Genomic DNA, 12,196 nt, shown 5'->3' with positions numbered 1-12,196 from the left:
GCAGGAGATAGGTTAGGCTGTTGATTAGCTGAGCTGTTATGACCAGCTTACCCTCCAGGGTACATTGCACCTCTGCTGCCTGGCTCTTCCCTTTTTCTTTTCCTTTCTATTTACATGTTCTCTTGTACTCTTCTTGGAGGTGGCCGCTACAGAGTTCAAAATTGCGCCCTGTTCTAGCTCTGTACTGTATTCACCATCTATTGCGTACACTGGGAATGGAGGGCCTTCATTTATGAGGAATAGTTTCTTAAACTGCTAAATTGTTCAGAAGTCATATGTTTTGTTCCAGTGATAACAAATGCTAAAAGTGTAAGATACTAACTTAAGTTTTAATTTTATTTCTGGTATCCTATTTCTTTGGCCTGTTTTATGAAGGTAGAAGTCCTAATATCATCTCATACTCTAATAAGAATATGATAATAGATCTCTCTAATCAATCGAGAATAATAAAATAGTTTAGCCAGTAGGAAAGGGAAGTAGCTTAAATAAGTGTATTGCAGATGGAAAAGACATATTGTGTGCTAAAAATGCAAATGTGTTTGTATTGTTCCAAGAATTCCTGATTAACAAGAACAAACTGAGAGCAGACTAGGATTTACATCAGGAGGTCTGAACTTGAGGACTGGTAAGAAAGGAGGTACTTCAGCCCACCAAAAAAAAAGTGCTTACTACAGAAAGACGATATAAAACAAATTGTCAGGCAGATCAGAGTCATCTGATCTTTGTCCAAAGCTCCTAACATCTAAAACTTCTCATGGGCTTACTTTTATCCTCAGTCCTCACATCTGTGACTATACTTTGTAGGAAAAAAATGGACTGTATATGCAGAACATAGACTATCACAGGGTGTGCAGTGAGACTCTTGCACCCAATGCTTCCCTGCCGCATGGGAACCACAGAAAATGGTGGCAAATGTGGCAAAGTGTAAATCCTCTCTGGGAATCTGAGCTATATACAGCTTGGCAGGCTTCACTGGCAGCAGGGTGGAGCTTACCCTGCTTTCCCCTGTTCCCGCTGGGAAGAGTTCGTGACTTAAAAAACCCACGGAGGGGCCCTCATCATCCGCGGCAGCCTCTGGTGCTGCAAGACCAGGGCTCCAGTGAGCTGAAGACATAGAAGGGGAAGATGGCAGCTGTGGCAGAGGGCAGTGGGAAAGAGTTGAGTATATGTTGGTATGGTGTCTACGTGTAAAATAAATGAGTAAATACACTAGAATACGTTGGGTAAGGTAAGCAGATGGCTAAAAAATCTGGAGTTGAACAAATCTGTATTAAAAGTCAATATAAAATAAAAGTACTGAACACGTGGAGTAGCCTTTCAGAGGAAATAGAATAAGTATTTGTGTAATATGCAAATAAATGTGGTTTATACACATTTACGCATAAAATAACCTTCAGGGCCCAGACAGAAGAGAAGAAAGCCCTAATCTGAAAAGAATGAGGCAGGTTGATACGCCATTTTAAGGAAGAACCGATGGCCTCAGAATTGTTTGAAGCAATTTTTACGGATTTTGGTTGAATGTCTGACTGAAAGCTTACGGAAATTCACACGAGTTTTTTCACTGACCAAGCTAAGCATCATATAGTACTGTTTGTTCACATTAGTGGCAAATACTAGATTGAGAGCTATAGGTTTCAGTTTAAAAACATATGGAACACTGAAATAGTAAAAATGTTACACTTTATTATTTTTGACCTACTGTGCAGATTTTAACAGGCCATAGAAAGTCTGCAGAACCTGCAGCACTGGAGAGTATTTTGTAAGGCACATTGTAAATGGGTTGAACTTTTTTTTTCAGGAGACCTGTGGCTAGATATTACTTGTTAAAATCTCAAGCAAAGACATTGTATTCATCTGAGATTGTAAGGGTATCTTCATTTTGTAGCTTTAAAATGTTGGCCTGATGTGCCCTGCTGAAAACTGAAAGCAGTGAACACATCTTGTGCAAGTGCTTTGTTCCACACCTATCATAAATCTTTTAACAACAATGCTGTGATTTTGTATGTGTAAACACAATGGCAAATGCAATATTAATAAAGAACCACTTCAATTTAAAATTTTAAAGAATACATTGTGAAATGTAGTGTGGACTAAATGAGAATATAAATTATAATATACATCAGAATTAATTTTTATTTTCAAAATAGTGATTAAAATCAAACAATAAAGTACCAAACTAAATCTAGCAATCACGAATACATTGTGTTTGCAAAAAGTGAGCTGACTCTGGCAAAGTTTCGGTGAAGAATGGATTGTACAGACAACATGGAATTCTTCAGTTTCATTTAGTTTCATTTGGCAGCGTTGTGGATTTAGTTCATTAATTGTAGTCTTCTTAAATCATTGGAATGAGAATTTCTCTCAATCTTCCATAAAGTGTAATACACTCCACTTTGGGGTGTTGAGCGAATGTCTGTATAGCTCAAACACACGTACCCAGGATAATGAGCACAGAATCAGACCGGCCGAGGGGTTTTGGGAAAATGAAGTTTGAGCGAAAGGAGCACTTCATCGGGTCTGATTCTGCAGTCACACCCAGCATGGAACGTCCCTTGAAGTCATGCACATTTTTATGAGATTTCTTGCCCTACTTTTGCAGACTCCAGAGACCTAGAGAAGCATCCAAACTTGCATGTGTTTGGATGAACTAAACCGTTTAATTCCTTAAGAACTCAAACGAGAGGAACAGGTTGTTTCTGAATTATGGGAAGCTTAGCTCTAAATTCAAATGCTTATATAACATTGAGTTATTTCATGTGTGGATAAAAAAATGCCTGTGATACTGTCCTTAAAGCCAAATTCCCTCATGATCTTAGTCTCAAATGTTGATTGTCCTTGGGGAGTCATAAAGACACACTGTTGGTAAACTAAGGGAAGTCTCCAGAAACACCCAGATTTACAGAGTCCTCCAATATGTCCTTGCAGACTTCACAGTGATGATCAGTGATGTCTCTGCTGCCTGTATCACATATTCCACAGAGCAGCCTGCATTATCGCACCGTCGTGCCAAACCCCCTTGCGTTGTGCTGTGTACAGTCTGGCAGTCGCGGAGGTGACATTTGGAAACAATGTTGATAGAGTCTAGCCAAAGCCCGTAGAAATCATTATATTTTGCGTTAAGCTTGAAACCACTTTGTGTTTTAGTTTCCAACGTGTAAAACGGAAAAAAATACCACCTTTCTTCCAGATTTCCTTCTGTCCTTTTTAGATTGTATGTTTTCTTGGGCACGTATATCTGTCAAATATTATCTAGTGTATTAACTGCGTATTACCTACGAAGATTTGAATTCCAATCTCTCAGTTAGGTCTTCTGTACTCTATGGGAATAACAGACGATTTTACTAGAGGTAAGCTGTAATGTATTTACAAGCTTTGTGTCTCTGATCTGTTCAGTCAAATACCATGTTTCAGCTCAAACTTTGAGAATGGTCGTACCTGTACTGTGTGCTTACTACCCCCACTGTGATGTGCTTATCAGCAATCTTCATTGCAGTTATGTACACTTGCTTTATTTTTTTAACTGTCTCTTTGATCTTTCTCCAAGCTTGCAGTTCTGTGACCATTTCTGTTTTTATACCCAAGAGCAAGAGCTAAACAAGAGGAATATGATTAAGGATTTAGCATAAGCCTATTAGATACTGTGTCATTAAAAGCAAAAAGCACTTCCCGTGAATCAGAACATTTATGCTATTAAAATGGATAAAAGTACAATAGAATTCAGAGATTTACTTAACATTTTTAGAAGAAAAAAAATCCAGTTCTCTATAGAGATAATGCCGTGGGAACTAAAATAGAGGCATTTTTGTCTTGTAATCACAGATGTTACTATACAAATTCTTATATCTAATCTACTTGGTACAAAACTGAATTATAATGATTAAATGCTAAAAGCTTTGTTTAGATAACAATAGGGTCATCTTGCAAGCCGATGAAAAAGACAGAGACTGAAGTGTAGAAGCACAGCTCTTATTCGCAAAAAAGGTAAATTTTCAAAATGGATTAAATATATGAGAGCCCATCAGTATCATGTTTCTCCAGCGTCCTGCCACTGATACTGGGATCTGTCATGGCATTACTCCCGTTTCATTGGGAATCGCCTCTGTTGAGATCTTGACCTGTTAACTGGGCTATGCTGGCTTCATGCTGATATTCATTACCTGAATCCAAAGCTTTCCACCTTGCCAATATAATGATGTTTAATTCATTACAGCCACACTGATACGGTGGAGGTAGCAGTCTTCTTATATATCTCCCTCGCTGTTTTTTTCTAAAAATACATTGCCATAAGTCACTTTACCAGTCTGTCAAATGGAGGACTATAATACTTATCTTTTTTCAGCCTAAGCATAATTTGGGAAGCTTAACTAACACTCCACAGTGTTCTTTGTATGACAGGTTTTTATTAGAGGTTAAAGCCCAAAAAAAGAGCTAAGGATGAAACTCCGAGTGATTAAAAAAGCACCTTCATGTGGAAAGGACTGTAAATAAAGTGAGGGCATAAATGAACCTACTCTCATTCCAGTCTTTTAGCTGCAAGGGGCCTCGAGCATACCACATGCTTTTTCACTTTTAGAGGCCCTCTACATAATACAAATTAAAACCAGGGCATGCCTTTTCTTAGAACCTCCACCAGGCAATTTATTTTCATAGCTGTCAACTTTAAAATCATGCTTTCCTCTTACCGATGTTTTGATGGAGGTGGAAGAAAAGAGTGTGCAAGTGAACTCTGAGTACTTGAATGAAAAGTGTTAGTCATTTGGACCGTCGTCTTTCTGTCCTGCAGGTTCCTGGCTGACCCTTTTACATGGAGGTGGGGGCGGGGAACAACATCAGTCTAGACAGAAGAGGCCAACAAGTAGTTGTCCACTCAGGTTTCAGATTATAAATGAATAGTGTTCAATTTCTCACAGATGTTTGGCAACCGCTGTGCTTTCACTCTAATCGCAAGCAGGATTTCTTCTGCCTGAAGAATGCAGTGACCAATAGACATACATAGGCTCATAGAATAATGATTCCGTCTGCTGTGGTTTATATTTATCAGCTAGAAAACAATAAGTTTTTAAAAGTGAGATCACTAGGATTATAGTCTTACTAAATATATTAAATTATTCAGACCTGACACATCTTCTTTTAAAGTTTGGGGGGTTGAAGGTTTGTTTCATGTAGAATGATACTTGTCAGTAGGTTTGGTCCAGGGATTAATTTAGTCCTTTAAATCTAAAGGCAGGCTGTATCTGTAAAGGCTCTTCAAGGACTGGGAAAAACATAGAGTTAAAAACTATATGTATGCCCAGCCTACAAATAAAGGAATGTTTTAGTTTTCCCTATGCCACCTAATTTAACAAAATGGTAATCCAAAAACTGAGGCATTAAATACAACACTCTTAATTTCTCTTTGGACACTCAGAGCTTCACAGTTGCCAGTTACCATGTCAAATCACCAAAAATGTTATAACTCAAGTTCAAAAGCACATCTCTTTTTTCCCCCTGTATTAAAGAAGAATCTAACTTAACAGCTAGGTGTTTAAAGGCTTTGATCCAGTCTGAACACGGGCAAAGGTCCAGGATGTCTCCATCTTCTCCCAAATTATAAATAAAAAATCAATTCACTTAATGTTAACTAAAGTGAAAAAAGGAAAGATAATACAGGTTGAACATCTTTTACTAAGTATCAAAAAATCAGAATTTGCACAGTAGGGTGGTCAACAAAAAATGATGCAAGAACGATGACAGCAAAAGCAGTCCAGTGGCAAACGGGATAATATATAAAGAAAATACTACAGATTAAGCCTGGGATAAAGAAGTTTCACTCTCTATGTAACTACATGCTGATACTCTTCTGTTGCTGAGCATCCCAATGGCTCGTTATAGTTGTTTATTTGGTTTATACTTCAAAATATACAATGATAAAATTATGAGAAGCATATTACCTCCTGTAAGGTTGTCCCAAATGTAAAAGAACCCAACCATCAAAACCCCACTGTGGCCCGTAACAGGGATTCCATTCTTAGAGCTGTGTTGGGCAATACCAACAGAAATATTGCGTTTTTAAAAGGAAACACAAAATGTAGGCTGACTAGCAGGAAGAACTTTGTGACCTATTAGATTGTGAAATAGTCTCCCAGAGTAAGTGCTGGAAACAAAATCACTTGGAACATTCAGGAACTGATGAACAGAGACTACTGGAAATCCAAGGAAGGGGACCATCGTGCCTTAGCAGAGCGAACGGCTGCTTCTTTCTTAACTGATCGGGGACTATCGTTTATTACTTTGTACAGCAGATGTCCCGGTATGTAGAGCTGAAGTTTCTAGATACTGTCACAATTCAAATAACGTCAAAACAATACTGTCTCACTAACGCTTGGAAATGAAAACTAGTGTAAGATCTTCAAAGAAACTGAAAAAACTGCTGTTCGTGTTCAGGGCACATACAGGGTAACAGCAGGTCAATAAGGCATAAAACCAAGTAAACGTCTTAGCCTAACCTCTCTGTCCATCATTGTTTGAAAATGTTTGCTCTGTAACAGAAGAGAAGAGAGATTGATTTAAAGAAGGATGGTGATTGTGTTACTTTGACTGACTTTTTGAAATATTAGAGGATATTCTGAAAGGACAGAAACACCTGGCGAGGATGTGGGTGAGTGGATGCAAAGGGCTGACTGGAATTGGAAGAATACTTAAAAAAAAAAAATCCCAGCACTTATAAAATCAATTTTCCATACTTACATACTCTAACTACCTATCTGTGGTTTGTCAACAAAGGAACAAAAACCTGTCCGCTGACCTAAGTTTCTGGAAACGCCACTCACAATACACATTTGGAATGGCAAATGCTGAAAGAATTATTCAAACAACAACCTTGGAATTATTGTGCTGGAAATGTGTAAATTTTGTTGCATAATTTTCAATTATTTAAGTCAAGGAAAATCACAGCCTCCACAGGTTTTCAAGCTGCATACAGAAAGAAATCATTAAATACGCAGTTTCTGATGCGTATGGTTGTTCCATTTTCCAGCTTTTACTTTTATGCTTCTTAGACTGGGAATGCCATACATTCCTAGCCAACATGTGGCTGGAAAGGCAGCATGTCCCCTTCATCTGGAGGTCTTCTGTAGCTTTCAGCTCTAAGCAGGGCCTCCAGAGATGAGGAGAATAGTCCTGGTGTACGAAGTTAAGTTTTGGAAAAGAACTAAATTATCAGGAAGTTTCTAGCAAAGAGAGGCAAATGATACAAGGGCATCTAGGAGTCCATTTACAATTTTAGATGCTATTTGAGATAAGGCATATAATAAGTTACATTAAAAAATAGCAGGAGGAATGAGGATGTATTTTTGAGGAAAGAAAACCCCAGGTTCAGAGAATCTAGTGAACTTGCTTTTGAGCTAAGTTTCTTCAGTTTCATAACTTTTATCAGGGGTCTGATCCCATTCCCATACAGTACAGTACAATGGTAAAATGCTGGCTAACTTCATAAAAGCAGAGACAATCTAATGGTTTTGGTTTAATGTTTGATTAAATCAATATGGCAGAATATATCCCTGAAGGAATGGCATAAAGCTAACTTTCTAAATTTGTATTTTTGAAAGTATATGAATTTGCATTTATCCTGCGATCTGCCTTATCCTTCTGCCACGGAGTTCACACGGCTATGACTGGTATGAAGACTGTCTCTGATGCCTAACAGCAGCATCTTTCAAAAAACACAGGTGTTGACTGACAGATGAGCAGGTACGATGTGGAGTTGGAGGGAGCAGAGAATGCCACGTCATCTTTCTCGGCAGTGCTGACTGGTGGGGTTGTGCCTACCTTTAGAACTGGTGTCAAAATAACATCCTGTCCAGTGGCAACTTTGTAACACAGAGGAGCAAAACAAAACCAACAAAATGTCTCCTAATGCTGTAAGATCAAGAGTCAGTTTCAAACATACGGTGATGTTCATTCATCTTCTAGAATCTGTGTGTTTACTGTATGTTATATTTAAGTTGCCAAGTATAAAAGCAATAGCAAAGAACTCCCTAAGTAAAATTTTACTGTAAAGTCTAAGCAACAAGAAATGTACAGCTTCAGCCATGGAAGTTCGATTCTTTCTTTAAAGGATGTATTTCCAGTTCTAATAGAAAATTACAAGCTATCTATAAATATCAGATCATAATAATTATCATGATAATCAATATAGACAGAAATTTATATTTCTTCTATAAACTTCTAAAATTTCCAAAGAAAAGCTCTAATTCGCCGGAAGATTATATCGGGTTTTTTTAGACAAGTAACGTTCCTATAAAACATTTTTCTGTTTCTGCAGGACCTGTGGTTTTTTTAGTCTATGCTACAGTTTTTAGGCCTTTTTCTCAAAGGGCCAACTTTTGCTGCTGTCCACAAGAGAAGCAAATATTTTATTCTATACTTTTTCGGTATTATTCCTTAATGGATCAATTTGGGGAAATCTTTCTGTCCCATCTGAAAGTTATAGATCTCTTCCTTTGTAGTAAAAATTCCATTAGAGTATTATCATTGCTTCTTACTGAACTTTCTCCACTCTTGTCATGGTTTAGCGCCAGTCAGGAACGAAGCACCACACAGGCGCTCGCTCACCCTCCCCCCAGTGGGGTGGGGGAGAGAATCTGAAGAGCAAAAGTAAGAAAACTCGTGGGTTGAGATAAGAACAGTTTAATAATTAAATGAAATTAAATGAAATTAACAACAACAACAACAATAATAATATTGTAATGAAAAGGAAAATAATGAGAGAGAGAAACAAAACCCAGGAAAAACAAGTGATGCAACCGCTCACCACCCACTGACTGATGCCCAGCCCGCCCCCGAGCAGCGATCACTGCCCCCCAGCCAACTCCCCCCAGTTTCTATACTGGGCATGACGTGATGTGGTATGGAACAGCCCTTTGGCCAGCCTGGGTCAGCCGTCCTGGCTGTGCCCCCTCCCAGCTTCTTGTGCACCTGGCAGAGCGTGGGAAGCTGAAAAGTGCTTGACCGGTGTAAGCACTGCTCAGCAACAACTAAACCACCAGTGTGTTATCAACGTTATTCTCACACTAAATCCAAAACACAGCACTATACCAGCCACTAGGGAGAAAATTAACTCTATCCCAGCTGAAACCAGGACAACTCTGAAAAACTAAGGCAGATAGGTCAACAGAGCTTTCTTAAGACCATTGATTGATCCAGGCAGGATTGGAAATATGAAATTCCTGGCTTTTGCCACTGTACCCAGACCAGTAGACCACATATTTTTATGTCACGGAAAATTAAACCCAATTACTTTGCAAGGTTTCTTAATGCCTTGCTTCTCTTGCCCTGTTTGCATTGCTTTTTGCTGTGGTAAAGATACAAGATTCAGACTTTAGAGTTAAAACTCAGCTTTTAATGAATCCGAAAACTAAAGTCCTTTGAAGAATAATACTTTTAATCCCCCCAATATTCAGATTACTGCCAGATCAATCAGCATTTCAGCATAGGATGATATTGTTTTCTTCTGGCAGTAAGAAGCCCACATTATGACTTCACCTCTTAAATTTCCTCAAGAGGTTGGTTTTCACTAGAAGTGCAGTTTTTCCAAGCCATATTCAACTTAACCGTATCATAATTTAGGAATTTAATTTGTTCCATATTCTTGCAACTGCCGCTCTCAGCAGTTGAATGGATGACACTATTTTTTTGAAGCTTGGGAGCATAGAACTTGTTTGCTTAGGCTTTTATAGAATTTAAGAAATTAAAAAAACAAATAATGAATCCACTTCTCTATATGTACTTATGTGTATATGTATACATATGTGTAAGTACATATATATATGTTTATTTTTTCTTCGAAAGTAACCTGGTTAATTTTTTTTGTTGTATTTATATTATCATGCCGATACTGCCTCTAGGAGAAAGCCATCGCATGAAAAGAATTTCTTGTGTAATATGACGTAGGCATAGGCAGCCTGTTCCACCCTTCTCACAGTAGACTTCTGGGCAGGAAACATGTCCCAGGTTTTCTAGGACAATCAAAGATATGCCCAGAGCTCTGCAGTAGCTCAGTATTTGTTGGAGCAGGGATGGTGAGTAACCACAAGGATATAATGGTAGTTCTAGTACGGCCTTTTAAGGAAAGCATCTGAAGTGCTCTGCATACGCCGTGCTTTGATCCAAATGTAGCTAAGAAAGAATTCAGAGGAGGGGTGGAGGTGGACGTGAAGGAAAGTGAAGTAACTAGGGAGAGGAAAAGAGGAGCAGACGACTGGAAAATGTAAGAACAAGGAGACTGGAGGCTGGAGTACAAAAATTTAAGAGAACTTAGAGGAGAACGGGGGAAATGTACCAACAGGAATGAAGGAGGGGCTGGGCAGGGAGCTTGGGGTTATTTCATCCCGAGGAAGGTGCATAGTAAGCTGCACGAAGTAGCTGCCAAGCTGGGCACCTGTCTCAAGGTGGGCAGCCAGCACCAACTAATGGCTTCACTGGTGCTGCTGCAACTGCAGCTGAGACATCCAAAGGAGAAAGGCAGTGAAAAAGCCCCATTGTATCACCCTCGTGTTCCAGGCTGATGAACTATGATGCAATAACGGACTGTGTCATGCCCATGTGAAGAGAGATCACTCCTCAATGAAATACATCCGTTTCTGGAGAGGAAACATGAAATTCAGATTGCATTAAGTGCTGCAGAAGGTGGTTTTGACAAAGAAATGAGAATGCTCTATCTGACTGAGGCTAATTATATTAGAAGACTGTCCACAAACTAAATATGGCTCAAACAGATACAAAAAAGCTATGGGAACTTTATTTATCTTAATCGATAGGGGTCTTTTTTATTTAAAGCAATATATAGCAGTTCAGGACTGATTCTTTCTTTTAGGTCCAGGAGGATGTGATATTGTTTATCTTGTAAAAACAGCTGCTGCCTTTGTGCTTGTGTTCAGGAAATAGATAACTTTAATGATTCATGCCTCTTAACATTTATATACAAGAGCTCTATCAAGCTCCCTGTAGCTGCTGCACTCACTCACATCTTGGGCTGAAGTCCAATACGGGATGCAAGAGCATGTATGATAAATACTGAAGATTCCGTTAAGTCCAAAATTCTTCTTCCTGCTGTGGGGATGAAGTAGGAAGGGAAAGAGCTTTCCCATTGTGCCACAAAAGTGCAGAATCACTTTTGGCTGCAGCCCTAGAAGTTCTCCTCCATAGGAGGATTAAATGAGGTCATGCTTTCATCTCTCTCACACCTACTTCGTTCTGGCCTGCAAAGAACTGATAAGAATAGAGCTCTGTATCAAAAGCATGTAATGGGGAAGAGGAGGGAAGAGTAGGAGAGGCAGGAGGAGAGTTTAGGACCCTTCCCACCTCCCTCATGAAGGGAGTTCACAGAAGTTCACGGTCAGGCAGTCTTCTGGGAAGAGATTTGCTTCATGGTGCTCTTGCAATTGTCCTTATAGCGGTCGATTATTGGAGGTGCAATGGCTGAGAATCTGAGTAGCTCAAACGCAAACCTTTCTGTTACATTTTCTATCGCTTACGTTCATCTTCCAGCTACATTTTATGAATGAAGCTAGTCACCTCCCACTTGTTGCTTCTACACAGGACAGGAAAGCAAATGTATTACTTTTCAAGACGGGATGGCAGAAGTCCAAATATATCTAACAGAGGAAGGAAGCAATCTTATCAGCCTTTCTGGCGCATTGATAAAACCGTAGAAGGAAATCATTCAGCTTTAAATGAGGAAAAGGAAGTCTTAGATAAAATTTAGAAGTTGCCTCGGGAGTTTTCATATCACATCAATGAAAAAGTCACATACAATTAACCAGGCATTCCAGTCTGTATGAAGTGCTTTATTTGTGACATCAAACCAGAACAGTTTTTGACAAGCTTCTCTACAGTGGATCAGCTGACATTTTTCTGGCCTGTCTACTTGGTCATATACCTTTTATCTAAGCTCTTTTTGAGGGAAAAAAACTGCAGCAGCCATCCTGAAACATGTTTTTTTTTTCTCCATTCATGTCATAGAATCTAATTTTTAGTCACTGTTACACATGGAGTATTTTGGCATCCTAGTCTTATTTTTAATTAAAAAATCTAATTATTTGTATTCAAAGCAAATAATAAACACAGTTACTTGGGTTTTTGTACCTAAGCTGGTATCTCTACTGGCAGTGTGTCATGCCATAGAAAAATACTAGTTCAAGGTAGCACTAGCTCATGA

The sequence above is a fragment of the Nipponia nippon genome, unplaced genomic scaffold (genome assembly GCF_047370975.1).
Source record: "Nipponia nippon isolate SJK-2023a ecotype South Korea unplaced genomic scaffold, ASM4737097v1 scaffold_12, whole genome shotgun sequence".
NCBI classification, from domain to species: Eukaryota; Metazoa; Chordata; class Aves; order Pelecaniformes; family Threskiornithidae; genus Nipponia; species Nipponia nippon.
This window is presented reverse-complemented; position numbering follows the sequence as displayed.